The 8388-nt window shown below is 52.7% G+C and overlaps 1 protein-coding gene across 5 annotated transcripts in view; it reads right to left on the bottom strand.

Moving 5' to 3' along the window:
- Positions 1 to 6201, bottom strand: part of FOXP4 (forkhead box P4) — a 52881-nt gene extending 46680 nt beyond the window's left edge. For 2 of the 5 annotated variants that reach the window (XM_017878287.1, XM_017878282.1), the window contains exon 1: positions 5839 to 6199. The gene's annotated coding sequence lies outside the window, so the exon portion shown is untranslated. Of the gene's footprint in view, positions 1 to 5838 lie in introns of all 5 variants that reach the window. The other 3 variants (XM_017878285.1, XM_017878283.1, XM_017878286.1) reach the window with 3 other exon arrangements.
- Positions 6202 to 8388: the final 2187 nt, after the last annotated feature.

Genomic DNA, 8388 nt, shown 5'->3' on the forward strand with positions numbered 1-8388 from the left:
CTTTTGCAGGGCTTGAAATGGAGAGAGGAGAGACTAATGGGCAGGTAAGCTTTCCTTCTAAACATCAGAATCATCTGGGGAGCTTTAAAAAAACAAACCAACCAACCCATACCTATGGCCCACCCTAAGTCAATTAAATCGCACTCTTCAGGGAATTGGACCCAGGCGTGGATTTTTTTAAAAAGCTTTCCAAGCATTCTAAATTTCCAGTGCAGCCAGGATTGAGAACTTCCATCTTACACAACACACACAGCTTTACAAATATTATGTTAGACACTGGGAACCATGGAGCCTGGAGGGAGTAAGGGGTGCTCCAGAAAGGCTTTCTGTAGGAGGTGGCTTCTGAGCTGAGCCATGATGCAGCAAGGCCTCAGCACACAATCTGTGAATATATTTTACCGTTAAAAACCATTCGACTGCCAGGCGCGGTGGCTCACGCCTATAATCCCAGCACTTTGGGAGGCTGAGGCGAGCAGATCACGAGGTCAGGAGATCGAGACCATCCTGGCTAACATGGTGAAACCCCATCTCTACTAAAAATACAAAAAATTAGCCGGGTGTGGTGGCAGGTGGGAGAATGGTGTGAACCCAGGAGGTGGAGCTTGCAGTGAGTGCCACTGCACTCCATCCTGGGCAGTGGCAGACGGCGACATTGCACTCCATCCTGGGCAACAGAGAGAGACTCCATTTCAAAACAAAACAAAACAAAAAAAACCATTCGATTCACAGAGTTCCCAAGAGTGCTTTTCTACAGCCTCTCCCTCCTCTCTTCTCCCATGCAATTTTGTGCTCATTTTGACAGAGGATGGAACCACACTTCAAAGATGCCAAAGACTTGACAAGGTTACCTGACTGCTAAGTGGCTGAGCCAAACTGAAACCAGGTGACTCTTCTGACTCCTAAACCAGTGCTCCTCTCTGCTTCCTAACTCCCCGAGTCACTCTGGAATCCAAGCCTTCCCTCACCCCTACCACCACCCTCCACCTCACCTTTTATGGCTCCAGCCCTGAAACGCTCCCACAGGCCCTGGCAAGGTGGCCTCCCTCAATACCCCTTCCTACTACACAGACCAAAAAAAAAAGAATTAACAATAAAGGGGGAAAAAAAGAAAGAGAACCAAAGATCCCACTCCATCTCATTAAGAAAGTAAACATAAGAGCCATCTAAGTGTCTAATTAAGCTTCTAATTAGTCCCTGCTTGTTACTAATGCAAATTAGATTACTCCGCTTAACTACAGCATGTCCACAACACCCTTGTTAATTGCGGCCTTTTGAAATTAAATTACTCCCTAATTAGCATATCAAAGCCATTGATTCGGAGCTGGGAAAGATGAGGGCAAGAGGAGCCGAATGCCAAGTTTGGTTAATCAGAGACGGCTAATTAAATAGTGACGTCTTACGTGGGGGGCCTGCTGGTTAAGGGGTAGGGGCAACTCGCCCAGGGCCTGAATGGCCATCTGGAGCCTGGTTCGGGGAGTGCCTTTGGCACCAGGGTTTCCTGTGGGCACAGGAGGGGCTCTAGTGGGCCTGGGACAAACCACTGAGTACGGCCATTTCTGGGCCTCTGGCTGTTCTGCCCAGCCTGCCCCAGACATGCCTTGGCCCCTCCCTTCATTTCCCCAGATGTAGGGGGCAAGTGATGACTTTATCATAGAGGGGCTCACCCTGTCAGGGATGGGCTGGTTTCATCTTGAAACAGGCCCCCGGAGACACAAGGCCTTATGATAAAAAGACCTAATCTCTATGGTAGAAAGAAGGGAAAAAGAAACACCCACCACCATCACTTCTTTTTTTTTTGAGACAAGGTCTCACTCTGTGTAGCTCAGACTGGAGTGCAGTGGCACGATCTCGGCTCACTCACTGCAACCTCTGCCTCTTTGGCTTAAGTGAATCTCTCGTCTCAGCCTCCCGAGTAGCTGGGACTATAGTCACATGCCACTACATCCTAAATTTGTATTTTTTGTAGAAAGGGAATTTCACCATATTGCCCAGGCTGGTCTCAAACTCCTGAGCTCGAGCGATCCTCCCACTTTGGCCTCCCAAGTGCTGGGATTATAGGCATAAGCCACTGCGCCCATCCCACCATCAGTTATTAAGTAGCTGCGTGGGAGTAAGATTTGGGTCACAGTGTCCTTATAGGTCCTCTCTGAGCTCTTCTTGTACACTTCTTGTACAGACCCTGCAGAGTCTTTTATTTTTTTTGGAGACAGTCTCACTCTGTGGCCCAGGCTGAAGTGCAGTGGCATAATCTAGGCTCACTGCAACCTCCGCCTCCCGGGTTCAAGCAATTCTCCTGCCTCAGCCTCCTGAGTAGCTGGGACTACAGGTGCCTGCCACCACGCCTGGCTAACTTTTGTATTTTTAGTAGAGACGGGGTTTTGCCATGTTGGCCAGGATGGTCTTGAACCACTGATCTCAGGTGATTCACCTGCCTCAGCCTCCCAAAGTGCTGGGATTACAGGCGTGAGCCACCGTGCCTGGCCAGACCCTGAAGAGTCTTTCAGACACTGTCCCCCACTAGATTTTCCTTGAGGAACACTGGGGACAGGTGAATCTCCATGTCAAAACTGCTAACCAAAATGCCCTCAGGGGCTAGGCTGGTCACTTAGGAGGCCAGGTGAGGAGGGCACAAGGAGGCAGCTGCCACTCAATCCCAGTCCATCCTTTTCACACAGAGATGCAGGCTCAGTGTTGACAGGGCTTGGGTTTTTCAAAAGGAGCTGAAGTGGGGATATTTATGTGAAATTTACCATTGTAATGAACTGTGTATGGGTCAATAAAACTCAGCAGGGATGAAGTTAGTTCATTTGTGACCTCAGCCCTTATGGCCAGCATTTCAGAAAGGCAAGTTCCAGTTAACTGTGACTTAGGGCAACCTCTCTGGGCCCAGGTCCTTCACCTACCAAATGAGAGTGATAATTACCACTGCCTGGAGAATCTTTCAGGGTTGTTGTGGGGATAAGAACAAGGAGGTATGTGAAATTGCAAAACACAGTTCCTCAGTCAGGGCCTGGTGACTACCTAGCTCTACCTGCCACAAAGCCCTCCCAGGTTTCCTAATAGGGATGTCCTATTAGAACTTTCTTCCCCCATCTTCCATGCAGGGGGCAGACCAAAGGCTTCCAAGTGTCCTTGAAAATGCTGAGGGCTTGTTCCTGCAGATACCTGACCTGACTGTTGGGAGGCTTGGACGTACCACACACCTGTGCCCTCTGCCCTGCATTTAATGGATCAGCTCTGGCAGGGGCAACAGCTTCTGAATGACAAAATCCTGAGGGTTAAAAGTCCCTCGCTTGGTCCTTCTATACCTCCCCTGTCCCCAACTAGGGTGGAGTCTGTTCCCAGCTCTTCCTCCCTCCCCTAGTCCTGCTCTCTAAGTTTCTCACCAGTAGCCCCTGGAGCCCACAGGATCTCGGCCAAATTCCCAAAGGGCGAGATTCTGTTTACTTAAGGAGAGATCAGACAGGGTCCAGGGGAGGGGAAGTCCTCCTGCCCCCACCCCAGAAAGGGCAAATCCCAGCCAGTACCCAGCCCATGGATATCCATCCAAGCCAAACTGGGCAAAGAGGAGCAGAGCAATGGTTTTATTTTAGAAAATAAGTGCAATTAAAAGAAAGGCGGAAGAAAAGGAATGGGGGAAGGGAAAGCTGCCCTGGTGTGAGGGGGAGGGGGGACGGCGGCGCACAAGGGCCAAGCTGAAGCCCGCCTCGCCTCTCGGAGCTCTCTCCCAACGAGATTCAATTAATTGATAACATGAGGCATCAAATTAATTTCTGGAGGATGTGAGATTCTGATGAAGGGAAATCTCGTCGATGGGGATCGGGCGGGAGGGGGCAGGCAGCACCCCTCTTAATCAGGCTCCACTGCCTAATTGGGAAGGAGGAGACTTGCAAGGGTCATAGTGTCCCCTGCCCCGAGCTCCATAGCACCCCTTTCAGGAAGGACCCATGGAAGCAGTAGGCTCCCGACGCCCTTGGAACAAAGAGGGTGTGCACTGAGACCTTCAGGTCTCTTCTTGCCTGGCTTCCAACCCACAGCTTCAGGATGGTGAGCCCGAGGACGTGGGTCTGCAGGCACCCTCTTCACCCACTGTACAGTTAGGAAAACTGAGGCCCAGAGAGAAGACAGGTCATGCCTAAGGCCGAAGAGTGAGTCAGGAAGTCGGCAGCAGTGGGCTTACGAGGGTCCCTCACAATGTACCCGTGTGGGTCCAGACCATTTAGGCCCAGACCCACGAAATCATCTCTGACCACAATGGGTGGGCAGCCCTCTCTGTGGCTAAAAACTGCCATGCTGCCTGAGCCGTCCATCCCCTCTTCCAGTGTTTCCGGATCCCCAGCTGCCGGCTGGAGCTGGCCCAGCTGCAGTTATTTTCTCTGTGTCTGGTGAGTGCCGAAAACCCCTTGTGTTACATCACTGTGCTCAGGTCTCAGACATGCAGAAGCTTCCAGCAACCGGAACTGATGCGCTCAGTTAAAAAGGTAAAAGCTCACTGGGGGAACAATCCAAAGCAAGTGCTCAGCTGGGGAGGGGGAACAGGTAGCTCTGGCTGTCTGGGAAAGCAAGCTCAGAGGCTTCCTGAAGGAGGGATTCTCTCAGTGGACCAACTCTACACCCTCTGCATGGCCTGACCAGCTTCTCCAGCTCCCATCCAGAGACGCAGCCTCAAAAAGCCTGGCGCTTTGCTCCAAGTACTCACAGCTACAGCTCCTCGCTGGGTCTCCCACAAATCCTGACGTTTCGTATCTCCCCAAAACTTGCCCCAGTGCACCCCTTCCTTCCAGGATGTGGATGTGCACCTGCAGGGGAACCCCGAAGGAAAGGAGGAAGTACACCGCCACCCTCTTTTGGAGCAACTTCTTTAGGCCTGAGTCTCCACAGAAATGTTCTCCTAGAAAAGTAAAGCCAGCCGGGAACGGAATCCAAGGAAGCCCCGCTGAGGAGATGAGAACGGAAACCACCTCAACCTCCCACCCTCTGCCCCCCCACCACCCGGTTTCATTTCACACAGGGAGGCCCTCCTAAGGGCCCTCTGGGCGGCACACATGTCCTGTCTCAGCTGGGGGTTTCAGGACCCACGCCGGCTCAGGTGGCCAGTGCCCACAGATCTGTGCTCCACCCCTTGCTCCATTTCTGATTTTCCAAGTTGCACGCGAGTCACCCCTTCTCTGGGTCCCTCGCGCTGTGCCCTTCACCACCCTGGCCTCCAGCGCACAGTAGGCGCTCCACAGTGTTCTCCACAGTGTTCGCAGGATGGATACAACTACCGAGTCCCTGGCTCCATTCCCTAAGCCACCTTGCCTTCAAGTCGCCAGCATTTTGCCACCCCTTTCCTGCTAGTTAACTTCTGCTCCCACCAGTCCTGCCTACCTTAACAAATGCCTGATGGTCTCTATTCTACATACTGTTGGTCTGAGAAAAACCCCCCATGTCGCCCCACTTTCCATTTACATGGTAGCGTGGGTCACAGACCATCAGAACTGCAGCAGGAAAGGAAACACCATTTACCTCTATCTTGCACTATCAACTGGCTCCACCCACCATCAGGCCTGGCTGTGGAGGCTCCAGTTGGCCAGAGGATGGGGCCCAGGGAGGTGGGCAGAGCAGCTGGGATTCAGGGCACAGGCGGTTGTATGGCTACCGTCCAGACGGGAAAGGAAGGTGCAGGGCTGTGCCAGAGGGACAGTCGGGAAAAGACCCTGGTCTCAGGAGGGATCCTGGGACCAGGATCAAGGTAAGGAGGGCATTCACCAGGCCCAGGCCTGCCCAGCCCAGGCGACACACCACAGCAACACTGACTCCACGGCCCAACACCTGCAGCCCTGTCCAGATGTGTACCTTTTGTGCCAGGAGCTCTTGTTTTCTAGCTCAGGCAGGTGTGCCCTGTGTCCAGGCTCTGCAAGGGCCCAGGAGCAACATCTCACAAGATCATAGCATCCGAAGTGGCAGAATTTGGAGGAAAGAGGGTTCCTGCTGTGATCCCGGCTTGGTGGAACTGGCAGTGGGCTGAAGGTGTGTATTTCCACAGAGAATCCTGGGAGGCAACGCTGAAGGGAGCCAATAACTTTCAGGCTCAAGGGGAGTTTCCTTTTGCTTCTTTGAGATGATCCATTCAGTGATAGCTCCCACACTGGTCTGAGACTTGCTGCCAAAATCTTCCATAAGGACGTGTAGGCTAGGGTTTCCAAACCCTAAAAATCTCCCTTTCTGAAGAGAGGGGTTATCAGTCATTTTTCCTCCTCGCGTTCTGGGGAATTCTCTCTCCCATTTATGTGTCTCTCACAAGAACCTCAGGAGTGCCTGGGGAATGGGGAATGCTCCAGGGTTGTGTGCAGGTGGAAACACCAGATTCTGAACCTACAGTCCTCCTCCCCGCTTAAAGGGAAAAGAGAAAGACGGCCTTCACACTAGAAGGCAGGCGGCCTAGGCCAAGCTTGTGGAAGAGGGGGAGGAGTGGCAGCTCCTCCCATCCCTTCCTTTCTCCCTTCACTACAGCATAGGCTCAAGCCCTACTGGTTGTACTGGGAGTCGAGGACCCCGTATTTTAGTTCCAGCTCTGCTACCATGTAGCCGTGTAACCTTGGACAAGTTGCCTCTTCTCTCTGGACTTCATTTTCCCAACCCATAAAATGAAGATTAATACTTCAGTATTTCCATATTCAACCAACGTGTGGCCTGGCAGTGCTAGCAAATTATTAATAAAAGTCATCCCTTGATCAGTACTACCATGTGCCCAGCACCATGCTAGGTACTTGGCATCTGCTTTCTCATTCGACTCCCAAATGGAATCTCTAAGGCGGGTATTATTGACCTACTTTACAATATAAGAAAATTGAGGTTCGAAGAGCTTAATTAAGTTCCCCAGAGTCCCATCTCTACTGCCAAGTCCCAAAGCCTTTTCTACTCTGACACATGTTCTGCCCTGGGGAGGCCTCAGTTCCTTGCTCTGGGTTCCAGAGTTCTGGAACCAAATCTGAGGAGGCCATTCCAGCCAACGGAGCCTCAGAGTCCTGTCAAAAATAGTACCTGCCCTGCCTTGGTCTGGGGAAGCTGGAGCGTGGTAAGATCTGCAAGAAGGGAAACTGTAAGGAGTTTCTTGGATGAAAGAAATTATTATTTCACACAGTTTAGGCTATTCAAAAAGTAAAGACATTGTGCCTGCTTAGGATGGGACTGGGGGGCTTGCACTGTGGCTAGAGACACACAAAACCGCCAAGGCAGTGGGGTAGGAAGGGTTAAGATGCAGGGAGGGCTTCCTGGGGAGACGACCCTTCCCTCCCCTTGCACCTCACACCTCTCCTCTGAAACAGACACCCTGTTCCCATCCTTCTCTCCCCGATGTGACATCTTACCTGTCTCTCCTACCCCAACAATCTGAGATCCAGAGAGCAGACTCCAGCCTTCACTACTTGGGTACCCCAGTACTCAGCCTGGGACCTGCCCAGGCAGAGTAGGGGCTCAGCAAACATTTGGGGGAATTACTGAATCAAAAGCAAGACTTCCTCTCCCAGTCCCTCTACTTCCCTCCCCCCAAGGAAGAGGTATGTTTGGGGTAGGGGCCCGGCAGGATATGCACATTCCTGGCAAGAAGGGACCTACCTGCCTACAGCCAGAAAGGAAGGTTTTGGCTCTAAAGGCAGAGGAAGGGGGCTGGGGGTGTCCAGGTGTGAGGAGGGTCCCTACACGGAAAGGGACAGGAGCAGGTTCCTTTGTAACTGGTACCCGTTGCAAGTGCTCTGGCCCTGGTGTTCTCCAGCACTGGGGTCAGGTCTTTCTCTCCCCAGGGCTCAGGGTTCCCCAACTCCGTAACTCCTGGGAAACCTGCCCAGGACAGGGAGAAGGACAGAAAACCCCACCCAGGCGCCCAGCCCTTAGTGCCAAGAGAGAAGGTTACCATGGTCTCCCAAACTTAGTAGCAAGGCTGGAGCCAGGATAAAGTGGGTCCTGAGGGTCCCGCAGGAGTGATTCAGCTCTCACCCTGGCCCTGGGTGTGGAGGCTGGGAGGGGGCAACCACAAAGCCACCTCTTCCCCTTGCCACTTTGCCTCACTGACTAGAGTGTGAGTGACTCCCCCAACTCAGTTTTCTGAGAGTCTCAGATTGAAAGGGCACCACGGGAGCCAACAAGCTGTCCAGGTACCAAGAGCAGAGCCCCAGTATCCTCCCTCCAGCCACCAGGTAACAGAGCCCCAAAACCCTGAGGCAAAAGTTTCTCAAGTTGAAAAAAAAAAAAAAAAAACGCCTTCAGACTTCCCCACAGCGGTTTTCCGCGGGGGCGGGCAGAGGTTTTCTGAGGCCGTGGCTCCCCTTCAGGCGGCTGGGTCCACTGGGCCGGCCTTCGGCCCCTGCACCTACCGGCTGGTTCACGGGGGGGGGGGGGGGGGGGGGG

Source organism: Rhinopithecus bieti, unplaced genomic scaffold, assembly GCF_001698545.2.
Source record: "Rhinopithecus bieti isolate Rb0 unplaced genomic scaffold, ASM169854v2 scaffold_9981, whole genome shotgun sequence".
NCBI classification, from domain to species: Eukaryota; Metazoa; Chordata; class Mammalia; order Primates; family Cercopithecidae; genus Rhinopithecus; species Rhinopithecus bieti.